Source organism: Larus michahellis, chromosome 12 (genome assembly GCF_964199755.1).
Source record: "Larus michahellis chromosome 12, bLarMic1.1, whole genome shotgun sequence".
Classification (NCBI taxonomy): Eukaryota; Metazoa; Chordata; class Aves; order Charadriiformes; family Laridae; genus Larus; species Larus michahellis.
This window is the reverse complement of record NC_133907.1, coordinates 17,105,370-17,127,822: the sequence shown is the minus strand read 5'-3', so window position 1 is coordinate 17,127,822 and position 22,453 is coordinate 17,105,370. Positions and strand designations below refer to the sequence as shown.

Sequence of the window (22,453 nt, the reverse complement as noted above, 5' to 3'; positions counted from 1 at the left end):
CCCCAGGCTGGTCCTGGGGCTAGGTCTGACCAGATGAAGAGGATACCTCCTGCCACCATCGCGTGCTGCGGCAGTGACGTGTGGGGTCTGCGTGGCGAGGGTTGCGGGCGCCGATGCAGGCGTGGGGCAGGATGCGGCGCGGCACGGCTGCCTGCTCAGGCCTTTTCTTCCCAGCCCAGAACTGCACCCGCAGAAGAGCAGCAGAAGGTTAAGGCGAAGTTCTCCATAGACATGAAGCTTGGTGTGTAATTCGTGCCTCGTACGTCTCTGTGGGATAAGGTGGGCTGTGATACTGCGTCCCCGGGAACAGCCTCCCTCGGGGTGCGGGGGGGCCTGTGGGGAAGGAGCCCCCCGGGTCCTCACTGAGTGGTCCATGGCAAACTTACACCTGCCCCATGAACAGGGCACGGTGTTGGACAGTCCCCAGGTTTACAGGGCTCACTGCAGGGCCAGGGCGAGCGACAGCCCCATGCACAGCAGCTCAGTGCCAGGGAACCGCAATGGCGCCGGTGACTGGACAGGAAATTCCCAATTCCTGGGAACACCCCCTCTCCACTGCCACCAAGCATCCGCGGCAGCAAAGCCCAGGAAACCGCTTAATAATTCCAAATAATCCCACAGGAAAATTTACAACAGCAATCATGTAATTTATCTGATAGAAGCTCCTGAGGGCAGGGGAATTTCCTCAAATAACCATATCCAAGGAAACCTCCATCCTTGAATGGGAAGTTCCCAGATGAAGCCTGCCTTACAGACTCCCTAGACCAAGGCTAAGGAAACACCGGCCCGTGCTGTGGGATCCCCTGCATAGGCTGGAGGTTGACGGCTCCTGCCGCAGCCCAGCAGTGGGGAGCACAGCCAGGATCACCCTGCAGGTGACAAGCAAAGCCGGGGCCGAGGGGTGTCTGTGCTGGGGGCGGGGGGTCTCTGATCCCACACGCAGTTTGGCCACGGCTTCAGCTGCCCGCGGAGGAGCCCGCCGCCTCCTCGCTGTTGGCTTCAGCGAAGGATGCCCGACATACGGGAGTTTCAACAAGGGTCAGCCCCAGGCGACGCCTGGAGTCAGGGGGTCCTGCCGTGCCCACAGGCCTGAGCGGAGGCGCCCAAGCACCTCACCTGGGTTCAGAGCTGCTCTTCAGACCGTGCACTGGAAAGTCAGCCTGCTTTAACCTCACCTGCCACACCGGTCTTTAAGATTCTGAATTCTGCCTCAGCGCTAACGCTGGTCAATTACTCCTGCATGCTTACAGGCTGCACAGGGTCTTTAAAAGTCTGTTCCTTCCCCCTCCGGCTGCCTGCAGGCTCTGTATTTCACAGGGGCATAGGCGTGCTTCAACAGCCGGGAAGGGAAGGACGCGTGCTGTGGCATGGAGTAACTCCCTGGGACCCGACCATGGCCGCAGCCGGCGGAAAGGGGGTTCCTGGCCCGCTGGCCCCGCACGCAGCCAACAGACCACGGGGGCAGCGCCAGCCCCTCTGTGGTTTGCTGCCCTGCCAGAGGCACTCGGCTCGAGCTCTGCTTCTCGTCTGCTTTGCAGCATAGCAGGGGCCGGGCTGACACCCCCGTCCCCAGCAGGACCTGGTGGCTGGACCTGCATGTCCCCCTCGCCCGAGCCGCTTGGGTGTCACTGCCCACCATCAAGTGTTCCCAAGCGAAATCCTCCCAAAAGACCTTTGTAAACATAACAAATGCTCTCACTGCCAGTGGGACTCTACAGCCGCCATCTCCGCTTCCCGGCTCCTGTCTCTGACGTGGGACCTGCTCCCCTGCTGCTCAAGAGGGCCCGTGGCTGCAGCCGATGACTTGTGCACAGGGAGGGCCACCAGCACAAGGAGCAAGCATGCATCTGCTCTGGGGATGTAACAGCATCTCCTCTGGGTTGGTAAATCCTGCGGCCTGTCTGCACAGCCCTGGCCAAGCCTCGCTGGGTGGTGGGCCCCAGGCAGTCTTCCCTGTGCTGGGGACCCACTGGGCTGTGGTCCCATGGATGTCACCCCCTGCCTCTGCTGCCGGAGCACAACTTTGGAGCACCCTTCCCAGCCTTTGGATGCTCAGCATTAGAGAATATCCCCTTCTAGGCCATGAGATGGTTGATGCAGGCAGAAACGGGTTTAGCCACAGCATTTCCCAAAGCAATTGATCTTTGCTTCAGGCAGCGCAAATCTTTGCGATATCAAAATCAGTTTTATAGAATCACAGAATGGTTCGGGTTAGAAGGGACCTTAAAGACCATCTAGTTCCAACCCCCCCCTGCCCTGGGCAGGGACACCTCCCACCAGACCAGGTTCCTCCAAGCCCCGTCCAACCTGGCCTTGAACCCCTCCAGGGATGGGGCAGCCACAGCTTCTCTGGGCAACCTGGGCCAGGGGCTCACCACCCTCACAGCAAAGAATTTCTTCCTAATATCCAATCTAAATCTCCCTCTTTCAGTTTAAAACTGTTCCCCCTCACCCTATGGCTCCCCTCCCTGATCCAGAGTCCCTCCCCATCTCTCCTGGAGCCCCTTTAGGGACTGGAAGGGGCTCTAAGGTCTCCCCGGAGCCTTCTCTTCTCCAGGCTGAACCCCCCCCAACTCTCCCAGCCTGTCCTCACAGCAGAGGGGCTCCAGCCCTCAGAGCATCTCTGTGGCCTCCTCTGGCCCCATTCCAACATGTCCATGCCCCTCTTGAGCTGAGGGCTCCAGAGCTGGAGGCAGCACTGCAGGTGGGGTCTCCCCAGAGTGGAGCAGAGGGGCAGAATCCACTCCCTTGCCCTGCTGGCCACGCTGCTGGGGATGCAGCCCAGGATGTGGTTGGCTTTCTGGGCTGTCAGCGCACATTGTCGGCTCATGTTGAGCTTCTCGTCCACCAGCACCCCCAAGTCCTTCTCCTCAGGGCTGCTCTCAAGCCATTCTCTGCCCAGCCTGTATTTGTGCCTAGGATTGCCATGACCCAGGTGCAGGACCTTGCACTTGGCCTGGTTGGACTTCATGAGGTTTGCACAGGCCCACCTCTTGAGCCTGTTCAGATGCCTCTGGATGATATCCCTTCCCTCCAGCATGTCGACTGCACCACACAGCTTGGTGTCGTCAGCAAACTTGCTGAGGTTGCACTCAGTCCCACTGACGGATTTCATCAGGTCCCATGGACTTATGTATCTTCAGGTTCCTCAGATGGTCTCGAACCTGATCTACTCCTACCGTGGGCACTTCATTCTCACAGCCCCTGCCTTTGCATTCTGCAGCTTGGGCAGTGTGGTTGGAGCCCTTGCTGGGGAAGACTGAGGTGAAAAAGTCATTCAGCACCTCAGCCTTCTCCAGATCCTGGGTGACCAGGTCTCCTGTTTCCTTCTGGAGAGGGCCCACATCTTCCCTACTCTGGCCTTTACCCGTGACGTACCTAGAGAAGTTTTTCTTGTTATCCTTGATGTCCCTAGCCAGATTTCATTCTATCTGGGCTTTAGCTTGCCTAATCTGGTTCCTGGCCACTCGGACAGTTTCTCTGTATTCCACCCAGTCGTCCTGTCCTTGCTTCCACCCTCTGTAGGCCTCCTTTTTGCTTTTGACCTTGTCCAGGAGCTCCTTGTTCATCCATGCAGGCCTCCTGGCATTTTTACCTGACTTTTTTCTTGGGATGCACCGCTCCTGGGCTTGGAGGAGGTGATCCTTGAATGCTAACCAGCTTTCTTGGGCCCCTCTTCCCTCCAGTACTTTTTCCCATGTTTCCCTGCCAAGCAGGTCCCTCAGGAGGCCAAAGTGTGCTCTCCCGAAGTCCAGGGTAGTGAGCTTACTGTGTGCCCTCCTCACCGCCCTAAGGATCTTGAATTCTACCATGTCATGATCACTGCAGCCGAGGCTACCCTTGAGCTTGACATTCCCCACCAGCCCCTCCTTGTTGGTAAGGACAAGGTCCAGCATAGCTCCTCTCCTCGTTGGCTCCTCTATCATTTGAAGAAGAAAGTTGTCATCGACACATTCCAAGAACTTCCTGTATTTCTTGTGCCCTGCTGTGTTCTCCTTCCAACAGATATCGGGGTGGTTGAAGTGGCCCATAATGACCAGCGTCTGTGAACGCAATGCTGCTCCTATCTGTCTATGGAGGCCCTCATCCGCTCCGTCGTCCTGGTCAGGTGGCCTGTAGCAGACCCCTGCTGTAACGTCACCTGCCCCTGTTGCTCTGAGATGGGCTGGGTACGCTGCAGCACACTCGAAGTTTTATGGGGACGAGCCAGGGGCTCCTTTAATCTGCCCCTTTAATCTTGATCCATAAGCTCTCCGTTGGGTCTTCATCAATCTCCAGGTGAAGCTCCATGCACTCCAGGCGTTCATTGACAGAGAGGGCAACACCCTCTCCTCGTCTCCCCAGCCTGTCCCTCCTGAAGAGTCTGTATCCCTCCATTCCAATGCTCCAATCACAAGAGCCATCCCACCACGTCTCTGTGATGCCAATAAGATCATAGCCCTGGAGGTGTGCGCACATCTGTAACTCCTCTTGCTTGTTTCCCATGCTACATGCATTTGCGTAAAGGCACCTCAGCTGGGCGCCCAGTGAAGCTGACTCACTGGCTGGAGCAGCTGCATTTCCTTCATGCTGCTCTTCCGGTGGTCTTCCTTTGGGGTGTTTTATCTGTGACTTGATGGTTCCTATTGCCTCAGGAGCCCCTGGCTCGTCCCCATAAGACTTCGAGTGTGCTGCAGCGTACCCAGCCCATCTCAGAGCAACAGGCTGATGGCCTTCACTAGTGACCCATCCCTCAGACCTTGGAGCATCATCCCTTGACTTGTCACGAGCAAGCTGGGTAATATCCCCCTCTCCCAACAAGCCTAGTTTAAAGCTTGGTTAAAGAGCCCTGCTAGCTCTTTTGCGACATTCCTAAATCAACTTAAGGGCGTTTGTTCTGGGGGAGAGACAGACACATTAAGTTTTGCTCCAAAGGGTGTGATTTTTATACGACCCTTGGCAGTTGCTCCTCAAACCCCATCTGAACCTCAGGCCAGAGGCCAAGCGGGTCTCCAGCCCCCCGAGATGATTCTGCATGGTATCTGGTTCACGGATGCAGGGCTTATATACCGGAGCACATGTACAAACCCCACAGCTCTCATTAAGCCTTCTGTCAACATCTGAACCCTTGGAGGCAGACAAAGACTAAGGTGACAAGGGTGACTAATCTACTGAGGTGGATGAAGCCCTGCCTCCCTGTACACAAAAAACCCCGTGGCTAAGAGAAATTAACTACCCCTTTAATGACCTCTTCAGACTGCTTCCAAAACGTGTGGAGTGGCTGCCCTGTTCCTGGGTGAGGGATGCCACCCCAGAGAAAAGTCTTCATCTCCTTGGGCTTGTGTCATGGGTTGGCGCATCACCTGGAGGGACACCACACTCGCTCTGCTTGCCCCTGCCCGGGAGATGGACAGAAACCCCAGCGCCCCAAGCTCAGCAGCGCCCAGGCAGGCACATCTCCTGCAGGCAGCGCCGGAGCACCCCTCTCTGCAAGACGACAAGTTTAGCCTGGAAACACTTGGCATTTCTTCAGCCTCAAGGGATTCCTTCCTTCCTGCTGCCGAAGCTGTCCCCGCGGCAGCAAGTGGCTGTCCTGGTGGCAGCAGGCCCAGCGCGGTGTGCGTGGCTGCCCGAGGGCTGCACAGACCTGCCGTGTGCCAGCCCGGGTGCTCATACCCGCCCGGCCGAACGCGCTGCGGCACTGAGGTGTGCCTGCGTAATCTGTACTGCTGCTGAATATTAAGCAGGTATCAGAAATCTCCGGGGCTCCTGTCCAGGATAAGCAGCGCGGTCGGCACTAGCCTGCAGGCACGGCACAGCACAGCGCTGCCGCTCAGCCCGGGCACTCCTGGCTGGGGAGGCTGCGCCTTCTGCTGCAAAATCTGCGTCTTGGATAAATCAGCGGCATTTGCAAGAGCAGCATGCGATGTCGGAGGTCTCCGTCCCTGTTGGCAAGCTCAGACTGGCTGCTCTTCACGCACCCGGGCGCCGAGCTGCACGTGGTGCCCTGCAGGCGGCCGTGTGGTGGGTGCTGGTGCGCAGCAGCTGCTAGAGCAAAGTCACTGCCCCAGTCGCACAGGGGACATGGTCCAGGTCACAACCACCACCCTTGGGGGACAGCCCAGGGGCCTGTGCCCAACTCCCTGCAGACCCCGCGAGTCCTCAGGACCTCTCTGTAAGCAGGAGCACACCCTGGGTACCACCAGGCCCCGAATGATGCTGCTTCTCCTTCTTCAGGGACACTGGCCAGGAGAAAGGCACAGGCACCCGAAGAGCCGATGCGCCGGCAAGAAAGTCGGCTGCAGATCAGCCTCTGCCTTTCCCACTGATGTTCTGTGAAAGGCAACGAAACATATAATTTCTTTAATTTTCTCATTGCTTTCTTTTGCACTTCTTGCTGTTGCTGAGATGCCATGAGTAACCAACCTTCATTTGCATTTCGCTTTTCCTGCATCCAGTTAACATCGGTTTCAAGGTAAATACGTTACAGTAACACGTTTCTCCGTCGGGATGGGGCACATTTCTAAATGAGGGCCACGGCGGGTGTTCATGCATGTGGCAGACAGCACAGCAGCCTCCACCCAGCACCTCGCGGGTAACGACACCCCCCCTAAGCATCCTGGTGCAGAGCTGGCTGTGCTCCCCAGGAGCAGGCAGGTCTCCTGTGGGCAGTGAGGTGCAGGGGTGCCCTGGGCCCGGAGGAGTTTGCCCAGGGAGACTGTCACAATCCCTCTTTACAGAGGCCAAAACTTAATAATAAGAATAATTATAGTAGTAGTAGTAGTAGTAATAACTCAAATGAGATCAGAAGGTGGTGATCCCAAAGACTGTGCCCAGCAATGGCTGCTGTTGTTGTGCTCCAGGTGATGCTTGACACCAGCTCTGTTCAGCTGAGCATCCTGCACTCACAGGAGTTACATCCTGCACCCAGGAAGATTTGGGAACAGCTGAGCTTGGGACTTAATCCTGCTTTCCAGAGGGGCTGAGGGAGGTTCGAGTACTGGCTTCAAAGGGTGCTGGGGCCACCCAACAACAGAGCTCACACTGGCCTTGTGAGGGCACCAGGTGGGAATGGTCCCAGTTTGGGTGCACCACTCAGTCCTGTTTGAGTGTCACCAGCACAGTGAAATACCAACACTGACACAGTTCTCTAAATCACCTCGTCCAAAATACAGAAATCCTACTCTGTAAATAATAAAACAGACGTGGCCTGGATTAAGACTGGATTGGTAGATGTGTTTCCACTATAAAATCATGCATTCTGTCCATACTGTGTCCAATTTTGTGTCTCACACAATTGAGAAGCCAGAGAAGTATCAGTGAGAGACGACCAAGATTGGCACAGGGCCCTTGAATACAGGTGGAGGAGCTGGGCTGGTTTCTTCTGGAGGGTACCTAGGAGCTGATCTACCAGCAGTCTACAAGTACTGGAAGGGCAGTTACAAGGATGACGGAGTCAAATCCTTCTTGGCAGTGCCTGGTGATACATTAAGGAGCAATAACCACAAAGCAAGTCCTGAAAGGTTGAAAGGTTCAGGTGGGATGTTAGGAAACATCCCTTTCCTTGGGAGGACAGTGCAGCCTTGGCACAGGTCACCAGAAAGGTGAGGGAATCTCTGGCTGTGGAGAGTGGTCGAGGGCCAGGTAGGCAGAGCCATGGCCGGTCTTGTCTTGTCTTGGTTACCAGTGTGGTGCTGGGAAGGGACCTCTGGAAATCTCTAACACAGCCTCCGGTGGTCCCTTCCCACCAACACTTCTGCGATTCTATAACAAAGCTGTTAAAATGTCTTCCCAAATGATATTTGCCAGATGAATTGTCATCCAGGAGGAGATTTGTTTGTGGCTTGTTTTACCGTTTCCTAACAACTGGCCTGCCTATTTTGCATGTACAGCAATGAGTCACTTAACCACCCTTTGGCGTTGAGACCAACTGACCAAAAAGCGGTTAATCTGAAACTAAGCTGCTTTGGTTTTCTGGTCATAAACTACCAAATAATTCCACCTTTACAGGCATTCTTCATACAGAGGAGACAGAGGGAGGATATAACCAAGGATGGTGTTGGTTGGCCAAAGTTTGACCAGTGCAGGATGAAAACAAAAAGATCAGGTACAGGCATGCCTGGTGGCTAGAGGAATAGGCAGGAGTAGGCAAAGGGGAAGGCACTGGAGAGGAATACTTCACATGCGTTGACCTTCAAGAAGCAGAAAAAGAATCTCAACCCAGGGGGCAGGAGAGACAAACCATACACGTGAGATTTCAGCAGTTTCCACCAATGCCACCCAGAAAACAGGTGGGAGGGTGAAGATGTGGGTTGGGGCAAGTGAGAAAGGATAAAGGTGAATGCTGCGGAGCAGGAAGTCCTGCCTCACTGGAAGAGCGCAGTGGCATACTACGCGGGGGACCTGGAGGAAGCGTGGAACAGGGTGTGCGTAGCTCTGTGATAGACCTGTGCCCCTCGGCTGTGTCCTCTGTGTTTGCTGTACACGTGTGCGGTGACAGGTAACTCCAGAGCACACCAGCACTGCCTGCTGTCTGCCCAGGAGCCCTCCATGACCAGCAGAAGAGCTGTATAGCCAACAAGACAGCATCTGGGGAAAGCCAGGAAGTGTAAAAGGAATGTGCCAACCGGACGGTACAGGACATCAGCCAGCACCAGCGGGTGCTGAGCAACCCAGGACTCCAGCGGGTGCAGCGCAGGGCTGGGCCAGCATCGCCCTGGGGCCTGGCAAGCAGGATGGCCGCACGAGGACTGCACTGCGCTCGGTTAATCAGCCCTGAGTCTCAGCAGAGCTAATTAGCCCTAGCAGAGTTTTCTTTTGCTGTCGGAGCTAACTTGCTCAGAGCACCTCTGCATCAGCTGGGAGGATGGAGTGACCCCACACTGCCGGCTTTGGTCCTCTTCCCAAGCAGCTCACGCCTCCTCAGGCAGAAAAGGCTGGCATGGCCACCGTGGCAAGGGTGCTGCTGGTCTGGCTGCGGGGTGCCGCGCTGGAGCGGGACGGGGGTGCTGCGCAAGGCCCCCCGCGCTGTGTGCCCAGGCGCAGGCCCCCGAAGAGCTCTGGCTGTGAGGGATTCCAGCAGGAAACCCACCCCCGAGGCCTGTCGCACCCTCCGCGGGCGCGGAGAGAACTGGCCGAGGTTCTCCCCAGGCAGGCGGCGTACACAGCCCGTGCACCGCGCAGCACCGCTCCCTCCCCTCAGGCCGGCGCCTCCCGAAGCCGCCCCCGCGCTCCCCCGTCCCTGCCTAAGCGAGACGGCCCACGGACGCCTTCGCCCCTCCCGAGGCCCTGGGCGCCCCCCGCCGCCGGAAGGGGGCGAGACGCGGGGCCGGGGACCCGCGGGGCCGGGGTCCATACCGCCACAGCGGGTCCCCCTCGGGCCGGGGCGGTCCCGGTTCACATCCGGGGAACGGGCGGCGGGCGCGGACGTGGAGGGCGCGGGCGGGGCGGCGGGGGGCGGGGGGCGGTGCGCGGGGGCGGCGGCGCGGCCAATCGGCGCCGCGCTCTCATCGGTGCAAACAGGAGCACAATGGAGCGAGCGGCGGGCGCGCTGCAGCCAAGCTTGGCGCGGGCGCCGCGCGGCTGACGGGCCGGCCTGCCAATGGGCGCCGGCGCGCGGCGGCGGGCAGCCAATGGGCGCGGGGCGGGGGTGTGCCCGGGCGAGGTTAGGGTGTCCTTGCAGGGTGCTGGGCTAAACTTCACCAAATAATAGCTGTTTGTATTTGGGCGGCCGAGGAGCCATTTTAGGTAAGTTCTGCCCCGAACTTTTGGGTTCGCCCGCCCGGCGCGGCCGGGGGCGGCGGCGGGGCGGGGGGCGGCGGCGGGGCCGCGGCGGGGCGGCGCTATGAATGAACTCGGCGGCGGCGGCGCGGGCCGCGGGGCGGGCGGTGGGGCCGGGGCGGCCGCTGGCCCTGTCATGGCTCCGGCCGCTGCGGGGGGGGGGCGGGCGGCGGCGGCTCCGCGGGTTCCTCCCCGCGGCCCTCCCCCGCCCCCCGGGGCGCGGGGCCGGCGGCAGCGCAGGGGGCCGCGGCCCCTCTCGCCGGCCCTGGCGGCCGCTCGCCCCCGGCCCGCCGGGCGCGGGGGGAGGCCGGGCCTAGCCGGCGCCGGGCCGGCAGCTCGGGGCCCGGCGCCCCCCGCAGCCGGGGCGGGCGGGGGGCCGGGGGCGGAGGCGGGGCGGGCTCCCCCCGGCGCTGCGCGGAGGCTCCTCCCGGCCGGGAAGGGGGGAGAGAGGCCCCCGGCCCCGCACCGAGCTGCGCGGCCGCCGCGGCGGGGGGGATGCGGGGCGCCGGCAGCCTGCCCGCGGGGCGCAGCTTCCCGCCCTCGTTCCGGCCGCAGTGCTCAAGAAAATCGATAATTAAGTCTTTAAACTTGGTGGGCGGGGGAAAAGCGGGTCCCTTTGCAGGCGGGAGGCCCCGGGACACGGCTTTCCTGCGGCCCGGCCCCTGCCGAGCAAGGGCACCCGGGGTGGGGGGGGAGAAGGGGGAGTCGGTTAAAGGGCTGCGGGCGACGGGCTCGTCCCTCTCTGCGGCGGCTCCGTCCCGCTTCGCCCGCTCTGCGCCCAGCAGAGGTGGATCTGTTGTGACATTGCAGCCATGTCACAACAGAGGCATCACTGTCACGTTGGAGTCGCGTCTCCCTGGCGCTGCAGTCATCTCGCCGTAGTCTCCCGCGCAGCCTTGCGTCCGCTGTGTTTTGGTGGCTGCGCTGTGGGATTCTCCCTGTTCTTACCAGTGACTTTTACTGGCGACTGAGGTGGATTTTAGTCGTCATCAGTGAGGTCTGTAGGGTAAATGCTGTGGGAAAAACGCACGCAAACAGAATACAGAAAGATGAAGAGAAATGATCTGCTGGTTTTGGTGCCTAGTGTGCGCACCCGTCTTGGAGCAGCTAACGTTCTCTCTGTTTATCGATTTGCCTTCCTGACAACTACGCTAAACTCACAGTGAAGTCGGGGAGCGCGGAGGCCAGGCAGGCTGCTTCGGCACCGGGAGAGCTGGTTCTGATGGGTCGTCTGCCAGCCTTTGATATGGGAGAGCTTTTCAGTAATTTTGCTGTGAAAAGTGCTTGGTTTATTTCTTCAGTGTGTTGGGATGCTTTTAGACAAAAGCTCATTTTTTGTTGTTGTTGTTGTTTACCTCCTGCTTAGGAAATGCAGCAAATGCTTTTTGGGTTGGAGAATGAGGGGAGAGGGGTGGAGATGGTTTGCTGTGGTTGAGCAAAGTGTGCTGTAGGTCTGTGCAGGAGTCTCTAGCACCCGTCTGCAGTCACTGGCCTCCCTGGCGGAGGGCTCCGCGTGGGCAGACAGATGTGGTTGTAGTTGTTAGATGTTTATCCCCGACTTCTTCGCTTGCAGGGCTGCAGATATTTGTCAGCTGGTGCTGCCCATATCTTTTTAACTGGTGTGGGGTCGGTTGGATTAGGGTGTTGCCAGAGGAGAGGGAACACTGAGCTCTATGAGTATTTTCCCCTGTGAAGTGTTGCTTTTGGTTTTGGGCCCTGTTTGGGTGATGGCACAGGAGTAGGTGCCACCTTACCTCTCCGCACCCTTTGTTTACCTCATTCACGTGGGGGCTGGGCTGTGCTGCTTTGCAGAGAAATTGTTGTTTTGGTCCAGCTGTTGAAGTATGAAGCAATAACAGCATATTTTTGCTCTGGGAGTAAATTCTTCCTGGAGTAAATAGGTTGTTTCTCTCAAGGCTTCTGTCTTTCAACTGGGTTGGTTTTGTTCTGGCCTGCCACTGGGTTCTTTTCCCACTTGTTTAGGGGAAAACTGATTACTCTTCTACTACAAAGCTTAATGTTGTTGTCTGTTTGCTTTTGGAAAGCTATTTCTGCCCATCATCTCCGAATTTGTACAGCTGCCTAAACTTGCAGGTTCTCCAGGAGCACTGGACACACTGCTGAGTTTCCTTCGCTGCAAAGATGGGAAGCGCGCAGCAGCTCTTGTGCTGTTTCTCAATGCTTGCAGCATGTGAATAATGTGCATCTCTTGCAGAAGGTGCTGTCAGGATCCCTCATTACCTTGTTCTGAGTGCTGCTGTCGGTTTGGTAGCATATGCCTTTTTAAGGACTTGTGTTTACTTCTCCCTCCATTGTCCTGCGTGTTGGCGTTAGGGGAGAGTGGCTCTGTGTAAGCTGCTGGTCCTCGAGCAGCTGGCCCTTGGTATGCCCCGATGGTCTGTGCAGTGGGTATTTTTGGGGTCTGTTGCTTTCTAGTGGCTTGGTGGGGCAGGCTCTCAGAGGAATGTCTCATTTTCCTGACTGCTTTTTACCGCACTTCTTTAACAGGAAGCAGATCTCTGCCTCTCACCCTCTGCCATAATCTCAATTTTTAAGATTTAGTCTTCTGTGAGAGATCTTTAATATTTTCTCAAGTGCTTCTCCAAAGACAAAAACTTTTACAGGTGGATAATATAAAGTGTTTCACTCCCATGCTTTATGTTGTTTAAAGAGGAATTTGCCATAAGCAGGTGAACTTGTTTTTGCAATTTGGCAAGGCTGAGAGCTCGGGTGCCAGAGTGGGCCTTTGTTTTTTGCATGAAGCTGCAGTGTCCCGGCCTGTCTCGGGTTTGCAGAGATAAGAGCTAGTATCGCGCACATCAGCGTGAGGGAGAAGCTTGCCCTTGCGGAGCAGGGGAGAGGGTTGATCAGCCTTGTACTGCGAGCGAGCCCTTGGTGCAGGAATGTGGATTCGGTATGTTGGGTCTGGAAAGCAAGCATGCGTAGGGAGGCTTCTGTGAAATTGTCTTAAAGAGACACTGGCAAGCACGGTGGTTGGATGTCTTAGTGGGCTTCACGGGAGCCGAGAGAGCTTGTTTTCATTGCTCCTGTAAGTAGCAATGAAAGCAGTTTTCTCTCATCCCCAGTTTCCTGCTTGGGACAGTGGAGTCAATGTGTGGTGCTGGTGACTTCGCCCTGCTCTGGGAAAGCAGAGGCAGAGCCATTGTTGGGGGCCAGCAAGCTGTGTAACGGGGAGAGAAATGATCTCTATGTAGTTGAGTAGCAATGTTTGCTGCGGGCAGAGTGTTGGTGACGGTGCATGGGGTGTGTGGGGGGGGTTCTCTGCACCCTAAAAACTCCATGAAAACAGTCCTACTTCACGCTGGGAATGGTGGCAATGTCAGTGCCAGTGTCGCGGTGGTGGGACCGAAATCCTCTCAGAAAGTGCGGGGCCCCTGTACTGCGAACACTGCGCTGGGCACTGCCTGTCCCAGCTGGCCTCCAGCGATCCTCAGGCACAATCCCCTGGTGGAAATAACTGAGCTGGGGAAAGCTGATCAAACCATCAGCAAAACAGGGGGAAACGTGGTGCTGTGGGTGTCAGCTTGTGACACGAGGAGACTCTGATTTTGCTTTTTAATATCTCAGGCTGGTGCAATATGTTTTCCGTGTGATAGGACAATGCCTTCAACTTTCCCTTATATGGGAAAATCTGGTATGCAGCCTAGCAATCTGCCAATATGTGGCTATTAATTTTTAGCATTGGTACATTGGATGTGTCCAGTCGGCCTAAGAGGTAGGAAATACCTGGGATGCTCTGTCCGGGCTTTAATGTCTGAGGCAGGTCCCTGACAGATATCTGGGGAGAGGCTCTGGGGAATGTCTGAGCACGCTTGGCTCCTCGGGGAGTCATTGGAAAACTGGGAGGGTTTGATGCCTGGCTGTAGGCTCCTGCACTACACTGCCCTTGGGCCTAGTGCTCGGTGAGGAGCTGGGGGCCTCGGTCCTGTTGGCACTGAGGAGTCAGCGGAGTGCTTGAACCATCCTTTGTGCCAGGGCCTTCCCCCTGCGGAGGAAATGCTGCCTTGAGGTTAAGGGGTGCACGCCGTTTCCATACTGCAGGCTGTTGTCTCGAGGGGATTCCCAGCCTCTAGTGAGTATAAATCCTGCTCTAACAGGAGCAAAACACTCTTCAGTCCAGAAAAGACTGTGAGAAGTGTGGTAACCAAGTCCCAGTCCCTCTTTGGTTTTCGTGTGGGCGCTGGAAATGTGCTTGCAGAGGTGCGTTGAGTCTGCATCGAGGACTGTGGGTGTTATCATGATGATGAGATGTTGGCTTGACCGTGGGGTGCACATCATATTTTCCAGCCCTGGGTTCCCTGTGAGGGATGCTGCTCGGTAGCGGTCTGATGGTGATTTTATTAACATCTATTCTAGGAGGTATGGCATGTCCTCTACAGTCCTGCCTTTGCCCTAACTTTGTGTGGCTCTAGTGTTGCACTAGTATAGGTAGTGCTGGTTGGTTGTTTTGGGGTTTTTTGTTTGTTTGTTTTTTTAATTGTGTTTTATCTGCTGAGATGAAGTTTAGATCTCTTCTGGTGAAGCCTTCTGATGCTTGTCTGGCTCCTTCTACTGTTTGACTCAGTTGTTATGGGAAGTCTGGGTTGAAATGCAGGTAACTCATTGCTTCCTTTTGGGGTGACTCTGCCGAAAGCAGGGAAAAGTTACGCTTGCCAGTGTCAATTGGCAGAGTACTCGTGTTTCCTGACCGTTACCATAAAAGCGTGGGATCTGTGGAGCCCTGCTTTGCATTGGAGTAAAAGGAGGCAATATCTGGGGCCAGGCTGGTGTTAGCCCGGCCCCATGAACTGGCTGCGTGTCCCTACTAAGGTGCACGTTCTTGCAAAGGAGGGACAGTCAGGCAGTGGAGGGGCAGGTCGTTTTGTTCAGTATCTTACGTGGTCCTAAAGCATGTGTTTAAACTGCAGCCTGGGAGCTCTCGCTCAGGAAGGTAGGTGGGAAGGGCAGGAGCATGCTGTGAGGGACCCCAGGCCAAAGGCCTGTGCCAAGGGCTGGTGGGGGACACAGAGGTGGCTGCGCTGCCCGGTGTCCCTGCGACTGGCCCGGGGACAGGGACTGCAGCACCTACTGCCCTGAATGCTGCTGGAACTCCCCAGGGTGAGAGACCCCCACCCTCTTCCCCAGGAGGTGTCTCATTTGCATTTCTTTGAAGGCAGAAGCAGGACTTCAGCTAATTGAAGGACTTCAGCTACCAGGCCCTACACCTTAGCAGCCACTGCTGAGAATTTTGGTCCCTCTGTATTGCACTAGAAATAGACATTTTTTTGTTTTGTGAGCATAGTTGAGTTTCCTTCAAAAAACTTCCAGAAGTCAGGAAGGTAGTTATCTGAGTAAGTTGTTTTATGTGCTTTCTGGCTTTCATTTTGCTAGTGCGCTACACACAGGAACAAGGGTGATACAAAGTTATGGGGGACTTTCACTTTTTTTCATGTATAGGTAGGTGAAGTATTTGGTTCTTTGGTTCTTTAAGAAACATTAATGCCTTGTTATATGTGTGCATCGAGGCAGAATTAAAGTTAGTCCTAGATACAAGAATAAACATTAGTGCTTTGTTATAGACGTGCTGTGAAAGCTGCTATTTTTGTGTGAGCTGCTGCCTTGAGTTCTCTAGGTCTTGTGCACACAGCACCTTTAACCCTAACTGTTTCATCTGCTTTGGCTGAACTTAAAACATACGTAAGATAAAATGAAGCTTAGGTGTTAGGTGTCTGTTAATTGAGTCTCAGAGAAGAGAGCGCCATTCTCTCTCCATGACTTCTATATATGTGCATGGTGCATCCTTGCTGTACCCTGTGCTTGCTGAGCTTGGGAAGGCGAGCGATGGGGTGTGGGAATGCACAGCGTATTGCTCTTATTTGTATGCTTCTCTGCTTGTTGCTTTAGGGCAAGCAAAGCCCTGTTTCTCCGTGATCTTTCTCAGTCCCCGTAGGGTGCCCCTCACCAGGGTATCTGAGCTTTTCCCGGCATGCACTTTTGTGCATACATAAAGGCAGGTTTCTCTCCTCCACTGCAGACAGCAGAGACTGTGCTCTGTTTGTTCGCTGTGCGGTGATGTTGTGGGGAGGCTGACTGAAGCAAGGCTTGTGTTTACTGTGAAGGTGCTGAGGTTTGTGGTTACCCTGATTTCTTCAGAGAAGTGGTTACAGATTTGTGGGCCAGTCGCAGTGACTGTTCCACCTCCTTGCTCCGGAGGGTGAGAATTTGTTTCTGAGAATAACATTGCTCTTTTGGAGTTGGGCCAGTCCTATGTTGTGCTTTGAGAGCGAGGACCAGGGTCCTGAATTCAGAAAACAAAGGAAGGAGTGGGTCACTATGGGCCCAGGCTCTTTGTAGCTTTAGTACTTGTAATTTCTACAAGAGTGGCGTCTCTGGGAGCTCTCTAGCGAGGTGTGACTCCGCAGGCTTGTAGACGGTGTGTGTTTGAATAGGTGCAGCTGTGCCCAGATCTGACACTGTGTGTAGAGATGTGGTTATCTGCAGATGCTGCTCTCTGGTTTCTAGACAGACTCTCCACTGGCTGCTCTGCTGAGAGGAGCGTTACATTAGAGCTGAGGAGTTCTGGACAGTGCCCCTAAACCGTTTCCTGGATCTAGCTTTACCTCCTGCTCTTTCTGACACCCTGAGCTGGGAGATGGAGATGTCTGACACAGAGCAGAAGTGTATTTCTGGACCTTGTTGTATGCTAATTACTCCAGAGACATCTGGTGAAGGAAGGGGTCAGAAAATGAGTGGCTTATCCAGGTACAGAGGGAGAGGAGATGTTGAAACCGTATTGTCATGGAATTCTGACAGGTATGTGCAGTAAGAGTGGCCTAGGACGTGGGTCTGTGGGACCCGTGCTGTGGTGTTGTGTCCAGTGTTTGCTTGCCTGGCCTTCATGTTGCTATGTGACAAAGGATACTGACGTCTGTAGGCCTGCCTGGCAAGCAGGGACAAGTGTCTCTTGGTAGTTTGGTGCACCTGATGCCATGTGCTGGCCTGCTGGCTAGCTGACCCCATGAAGATGGTGCTGGTTGGCCAGGAGGATCCCGGACATGGTGTGTGTCTTCTGTGTCTGTGCCCTGAATGAGTGCAACTTGACTCCAGGAGAGACCCATGGCAGCAGTGCCTGTGCACTGTTTGAAGGAGCTTGGTGTGCTCTGAGAAAAAAAGAGAGAGTGCGAAGGTGGTGCCCTGCAGTCAGTGTTAGTGGTTGCAGCTTGGGCGTGCTCTGACAGGAGGGCTGTGCTCCCTCCCAGGGCAAGTGTGGACCTCCAGCCTGGTGAGGCTGATGCTCCCCGCACTGCACCCTGAGTTGGCCTCTGACTGAAGGGCTTTATGAGCTGGGACAAGAAGGGGCTACCTCTCCATATGTGCTTTCGATAGCATTTTGCTCGCAGCATGTCTGGGCAGGACTTTGGGTGATCACTGTTAAAAAAGGCTACCCAAGTGTACTAAAGAATTGCCTGTAGCTGAGGAGGGAACCAAACCTGGTGTTGCTGAACTCCAAGCATTTGCGCATGAGGAGTCGATGAATTTTTTTGTGGCACTTCTATCTCCCTCCCATGCTGGAGTGTTTCTTGGGATGATGCAAAAGACACAAATGCAAGGAAGCATTGAGATAGTTGAGAGGAATGTCTCCTTACGATGGCACCTGAACTCTGGAGACTGTTCTGCAAAGTAGCTTCGGCTGAGATTGTGGAGAACGTGTATCCCAGAGAGTGAAATTGAAAATAAACTGGAAGTCCTGGGAGGCAGATGTCAGGGAGTTACAGTCCTTGCAGGGCAGAGCAGTTGCAGTGGAGGTGTGTGTAAGGATGTGGACCTGAGGACTGTGGGGTAGCGGCACTGCTTGTGAAGGGTGCTCTTGCTTTGTGTTGCATCAGGAGAGTTTGCTATGTTTTGCTTTCTCTCTGCCTTTAGATGCTTGGGAAACAGGTCTGATGCTTCAATATGCAAGTTCTCAGGCCTGGAGAACAGCAGATTTCTGTCTGTTGCTATTTTGGGCCAGGGTTTGCTAGTTTCTCTTAGAATGTACAGGCAGAACAGATGCCATGAGCCGTGGGACCTCACCCCAGCATACAGTAAACTCTCAGGCTGTGGTTGTTTGGGATGTTGCCTTCCTGGGTGCTGAGGAGCAGCTTGAGGCGCTGACACAGGCAGGGGTTCTGCCAGCCAACCTTTCTGCCCCCTCCTGGGATGCGGTGGCCTGGGTTTGCGGTGCTGGCAGGGCAGGTGCAGCCTTTGCATGTGCGGGAGCTCCTCTCCAACAAGGCAGCATGAAGCAAGTGACCTCTGTAAGCTGGTGGTGCAGATGTCCTGTACTTGGTGAGTGACCAGTGTAGGAAAATGTCCTTTTTGGGGGTCCCTTCTACTCCCTCTCCAACCTTCACTGTGTGTGAGAGAGCACAGACCGAGCTGAGTTTCCTTTGTCACCTGGGTTTTGAGACCCCTAGGACCAGGATGGGGGTGCTGCCTAGCCCAAAGGAGAGCTGCTCACTTATCACAAAGATGTAGCTTGAGATCAGCCTTCAGTGCCTGTGCAGAAGAACTGAGGCGTGAGATGTGGCCATGGTGGGCAAAGCAAGGCTGGCCCTGAGTTTGCTTCCTGCATCGTACCCGGCTCCACCGCCTGTACACAGGCAAGGCATTTGCCAAAGCAGTGGCGTCCATCCTGCTTGCGAGGCCCTGAAAATGCTTAAAATGCTGACTGTGCTCTCGTGGCCCAGCTGCTGGTGGCTTGGCCACGTTTCATTCAGCTCCTGGCTTGGATGTGTTTCTTAGGGCACGTTCCCATGGGCTGTTCACTAGATGAAGCAGGGCCAGGTTGGCAGGAGGGCGCAAAGCCTGGTTCACCTTTTCCTTTACTGTGGTTTTAGCAAGAGGGCAATAACTTAAAGCTGGCATGTAACAATAGCAAACCGGGGTGTGGGGATGCCGGATGGCTGGCAGGGGTAAAGGCGATCCACTGTGGAGGTCTACAGCAGGGAATTTCAACTGGAGAAGACTGACAGAAATGCCTGAAGGAATGATTTTCAGCTAGACTGGTCTGTGCAGTGGGGTCTCCATCACCATTCGGAGCTGTGGCCTGTGTTGCTGTGCAGGAAACATGCTCTGGGTCTCAGACGTATATGTGTCTACAGCCAAGTCGTGAGGTGCGTTGCAAGTACTTGTTCATCCTCTCAGTAGCCCTGCTGTGAAGGCTGATTTTTATCCCCATTCTACAGTTGGAAAATAGAGGCACAAAGGGCTCTGATTGCCTTTGAGGATCTGTCTGCAGTGTGGCAAAGCTGTTTTCTGACAGCTTGAGTTTGCTGTGCAGGGTATTAACAACAGTAAGAGGGGAAGATCTGTGCTTTCAGGAATGCCATCTCATTTTTTGGCTGTCTGCCTTGGGATAGCTTGAGTTCAGTGCTCTTTGGTGTGTAACTCCCAAGTAGTAACCTTATAGTTCTTTGAATTGGCCAGCTGTCAAGGTCTACCGGTTGAGCTGGCTTTTGTACACCTTTTGTACTAATAAACGTGCTGTGGGCTAAATTATGTGCCTGGTGGCATCTTTACAGGGCTGGTGACCTTGAGGATGGACTTGGGCAGCTAAGTGAGGTTCTGAGTGCTTGTGCGTGAGAAATAAAAGGCAGCAGGAAAATGTGCAGAGTGTGCAGGGTGCTGATTTCTGCTGAAACCTCCATATCCCTCTTGGTAGCTGGAAAGCAGCTGGGTGGTTTGCCCTGTTGAAAGAAGCATCTGAAGCAGCTGGTGATAACCCCTGTGCTCCCCCAGGCCCAGTAATTCAGAAGAGGTTTTTCTTATGCTACTGGGAAGTCTGGTTCCTCATGACCACTGGTCCAGGAAGGCAGTAGCAGCTGAGCCCATGAGGGTGACAGAGGCACTTCAGAGAAGACAGCCCGCTTCTAGCACCCAGAGTGTGTCCTCAGAGCTACTTTGCCCATTTCCTTCTAAAATGGAGCTAGGGTTGTGTTGTCACTCTGACCCGAGGCTTTGCACAGTCTCCTTGGTAGCCTTATCTCATACTCCCCTTGGTACGTGAGGCTCCCCCGCTTATGGAGGAGCAGATCAGGTGTACAGTCGCAGGCTAAGGAAGAGGAGTTGCCCACCAGGCATCTTTTTGGTTGTAGGCAAGCTGGTCCTACAGCTATGTTGAGCTGCCATTCTGAGGAGTGTGCTTCTGGCTCCCAGCAGGCAAGGAGGGCGGCTACGAGCTGGCTACCTCCTGCCTGCAGCGGGGTACTGGAGGGGTCGGAGAGCTGTGCGGGAAGCTGTGGAAGTGGCAGTCTGCCATAGGCCTGTGCAACTCGTGACTCTCCTGCAGCACGTGGATACAGATACTGCATTTTCCCTTATTTTAAAGTAGAAAATTAAGTGCTGGGAGTGTGACGGGGGAAATTGGAGGTTTTGTGGCCTTCAGACTGGCACAGTCTGTTCCCTGGACACCCCATTCATATCCTTCCTTTTTGGCTTGCTGGTCATCATGCTGGGGCTGGTGAATAAGTGGAAGAAAAACTTGGCACTGGTGATGGAGAAATGGCTTGTTAAGATTTGGCAGACAGGGCAGTTAATTTGGCCTGTGTGGTGGCCTGGGTCGAATGCCACACCGGAGCATGTTTGTGTTTAATGGGGAGCAGCGTCTGGAAAATGCCAGGTCAGTTCAATGGGCTTTGCTGATGTGGCAGGAGCTGGTGATGCTCTTTGCAGGGCATGCGAATCGTGCTGCTGGGGTATCGCCCTGCAGGGAGCTGCTGGGGGTGCCCTGCATGCACGGGAGTCTGCAGGTGTTCACACACACACACACACCAGCACACCCTCACCTGTGAAATCACTGCTGAGGGTGGTCACAGGCTTGCAGCCCCCAGGAGCCCAGCCTGCTGGGTGCCAGCTGCGAGGCTGGGCAGGCTTGGCCTACCTCCCTTCTCCCTTCCTTGTCTGCATAGGTACTGAGCTGTAGAGACTTGTTTTATTTTTCCTCTGGTTTTTGCCTTGCTGATGTTGAGGATTAAAATCCACTGCCTTGGACTTAGGAGCAACTGTTTCAAGTGAGACTCTTGCCCTGCTGATCAGAAGACAACAGATGTAGGCTTGAGAAACCTCTCTCGCTCCTGGCAGCTCCTGCACGTGAGGGTAGCAGGGTGATAGTGTGGAGAAGGGGGTGCAGCCAACGGTGGGTGCATCCCCACTCTGCAGATGGCCACCTCTCAACCCCCAGTAATGCTTGGGAGTGGTGTGTCCCCTCATTTTGAGCTGTCCATGAAGGTGATGAGAGAAATATATTTTACGGTGAACTCAGACCTCGTTTCCCTCTCTTTAGCAACAAGCTGGAGTGCCGTGTCTTTGTACGTGCACTGGATGGCCAGGCATGGCTTTGCGGTTCATGATGTGCCTTCGCTGAACAAAATGAAAGGTGTCTCCAGCCATCCTGCAGCATTCTCTCCCCTTCTGCTGTTGGTCCCTGCTTGCTGCTGTGCTCACCGGACTCTAAGCCAGCCCTTGGTTCTCAGCCCTGTGGCACTGGGCAGCTTTGAAGTAACTCCTGAGGGGCATTGTGGTTATGGTCTTGGGTTAGGACCTGTGTTTGAAAACTCTCCAAAAAGGAGCTATTGCTGTTTTTTGCCACGTGAGCTTGTCATGAGAGTCATGAAGCACAGCTGACTGAAGCTGCATTACCGGGGGCTGCATCCAGCCTGTGTGTGCTCTCTTGCTTGTCGGGTGCCAGCAGAGCATCCTCTGTGCACAGGCAGTGGCACTGTCCCAAGCGTCTTCCTGGGGTCTCTGACGTGGCTGTTGCTTTAGGGCTGAGAGCCTGCCTGGGAGCAGAAGGGTTGGTGCTGAGCCGGCTTTTCGGAGGGGGAACACTGTGCAGCATCGCCATGTTCTTTGTCCCATGGAGCAAGTGGCAAAGAGGTTGTGGCTATTTCTTGCCTGCCCGTCAAAGTCTTGTTGCCTGTTGCCCTGTGGGGTGGTGGAGTTTGGGTGTCCTGGGAAGGCGCTGCGTGGCTTGGCCGGCAGGTTTGCCATGTGCACTGGGTGTCCTTATCAGAGAACACAGTTAATTCCCGCCCCCCACCCTCCCTTCTTTTTTTAAAGATTAAAATATTCTAAGAACAGAAAATTGCTTGGAGCACAGCTGTGACTCCCCTGGGGCTGGCCGTTGGGTGATGCTCTGCCCAGCCTGCCCTGGACACACATACCTGCCTGAGGGGTCTTTGCTCCCTGACTTTGGATTATCCAACCCTCTGTGTGCTTCCTGCATCCTGCTCAGGGGAGTGGGGCCTGTGCCCCCTTCCCGCCAGGGAGCAGGAAAGGGGTGTTAGGGCAGCTAGCTCTGAAACGGAGAGCATTTGGGTGCTCAGTGAAGCCGCTGCAATTGGGATGCTGAAGAGGTCTTGCTTCCCGTAACTGTGCACGCAGAGCTGGGAGACTGCCTCTCCACAGCCTCTGCTTGGGAAGGAAAAATGTATGCCATAGCTGCCTTGCAGCAAGCTCACAGGCTCCCCAGCCCCCTGCCTCGCTGCTGCTGCTTCTCTCTTACTAAACTACTGGGTTATTTTTAACTTGGAAAAATTACAACCCAAGATTTGCATTCTCTACCCCCAGCGGAGGGCTGGAGGCAGGATGTGGGGGAGGCACTGCGGAGGGCTGGGAATGCGGCTCACCGCTCCGACAGGCCTGTTTCCAGGGG

General features: G+C 55.3%; 1 protein-coding gene across 3 annotated transcripts in view; it reads left to right on the top strand.

Annotated features, from left to right (window-relative positions):
* Nucleotides 1–9,468: 9,468 nt before the first annotated feature.
* Nucleotides 9,469–22,453, top strand: part of CHD6 (chromodomain helicase DNA binding protein 6) — a 92,979-nt gene continuing 79,994 nt past the window's right edge. For 2 of the 3 annotated variants that reach the window (XM_074605607.1, XM_074605605.1), the window contains exon 1: nucleotides 9,480–9,726. The gene's annotated coding sequence lies outside the window, so the exon portion shown is untranslated. Of the gene's footprint in view, nucleotides 9,727–22,453 lie in introns of all 3 variants that reach the window. The other variant, XM_074605604.1, reaches the window with a different exon arrangement.